Source organism: Lipotes vexillifer, unplaced genomic scaffold, assembly GCF_000442215.2.
Source record: "Lipotes vexillifer unplaced genomic scaffold, Lipotes_vexillifer_v1.1 scaffold278, whole genome shotgun sequence".
Lineage (NCBI taxonomy): Eukaryota > Metazoa > Chordata > Mammalia > Artiodactyla > Lipotidae > Lipotes > Lipotes vexillifer.
The window spans coordinates 1,687,159-1,688,821 of record NW_006769677.1 but is presented as its reverse complement, the minus strand read 5'-3'; the positions used below and the strand labels follow the sequence as shown (position 1 = coordinate 1,688,821).

The window sequence follows — 1,663 nt, the reverse complement described above, 5'->3', positions numbered from 1 at the left end:
CCCCTGCAGATACAATGGAGAACAAAATCAACCCAAGCTCTGCTCTTATAGTGCTTATGGTCTAAGGGGAAAACAAAGTCATTACACAAATAATCACACACACACAAACTGAAAAACAGAACACTGTGACATGTTTGGAAAAAATTACAGATATCTACAGCAAGCATCTGAGTTAATACAGGATGTAACTGAAGGCTCCCTAAAGAAAAGATGCTGGGACCGGGATCTGAAAATGAAGGCAGTTGATTAGCTGAAGGGAAATGAGACTGGGTGAAAGCAGAGAACATTTCAAGCAGGAAAATGTCATGTGCAAAGGCTTTGAGACAGGAAGGAGCATGGTATATTCAGAGGACTACATAAAAACAAAATTAATCCTAAATTCCCACTAAGTACAATTTTTCAAAGATGGAAAGCAATAGGATTTAGAAGAGACACTGAATTGGAAATATATAAATATGAACTGAATCTTGGTTCTTCCTCTCAATTTGTTGGATGACTCTTAAAAAGCACAGTGTGACTTCGCAGTGAAGATGGTGTCGGGCAGTGGGACAAAAAACTTGGACTTTCGCCCAAAGTGGGACAAAGATGAATATGAGAAGCTTGCTGAGAAGAGGCTCACGGAAGAGAGAGAAAAGAAGGATGGAAAACTAGTGCAGCCAGTCAAGCGACAGCTTCTCCGGCATAGGGACTACAAGGTGGACCTGGAATCCAAAACTGGGAAGACAACTGTCATTACCAAGACCACCCCACAGTCTGAGATGGGAGGATACTACTGCAATGTCTGTGACTGTGAGGTGAAAGACTCCATCAACTTCCTGGATCACATTAATGGAAAGAAATATCAGCGAAACCTGGGCATGTCTATGCATGTGGAACATTCCACTTTGGATCAGGTGAAGAGAAACGCTGTGAAGTCAAGAAGCAGAAGATGGAAGAGATGCAGAAGGATTATGATTTTGAGGAAAGGATGAAGGAACTCAGAGGAGGAAAAGGCCAAAGCCTACAAGAAAGAGAAACAGAAGGAGAAGCAAAGGAGGGCTGAGGAGGACTTGACATTTGAGGAGGATGATGAGATGGCAGCTGTGATGGGCTTCTCTGGCTTTGGTTCCACCAAGAAGAGTTACTGAGGCTTTCTATGCTTGGTTTTTGCCAGGCCTAACTTTGTGTGTGTGGGTGTCATCTTTTGGGAGGTACTGGGAAAAGTCCTTAAGAGTGGCAGTGGGCAGGGCTAGAGGGTGGGTGTTTGTGGTTTCCCTCTACCTTGGGAGAGAGCACAGGATGCAAAGGAATGTGCTGTGGCATGTTCCTTCAGCCTCAGTATTTCACTGGAGACAGAGGACCTCTGATCATCTGAGTTCCCAGTAAAGAAAAACCACCTCTTCTGGAAAAAAAAAAAAAAAAAAGCACAGTCTTTGCGTACCTGCCTTTCCAAACATGTAAAGTCGATTAAACTAAGTTTTTCACCGTAGTTCTCAGAGTATATTGCAATTCAAAAATTAATGGGAAACTATCCTGGACCAATGTCAAGTATTATTATTGACTATATTTTGTCCTCATGGATTTTTTTAAACTAAAAGTAACTTGGCAGAACTTTAGCTTTCCTATAACGTTCCTCATACCAGAAAATAAAGATTCATAAACCAATATTAAAGAATCTAGGGGA

At 41.8% G+C, this 1,663-nt stretch overlaps 1 pseudogene; it reads left to right on the top strand.

Moving 5' to 3' along the window:
- Positions 1-530: 530 nt before the first annotated feature.
- LOC103074167 (zinc finger matrin-type protein 2 pseudogene) lies at positions 531-1,127 on the top strand (annotated as a pseudogene).
- Positions 1,128-1,663: the final 536 nt, after the last annotated feature.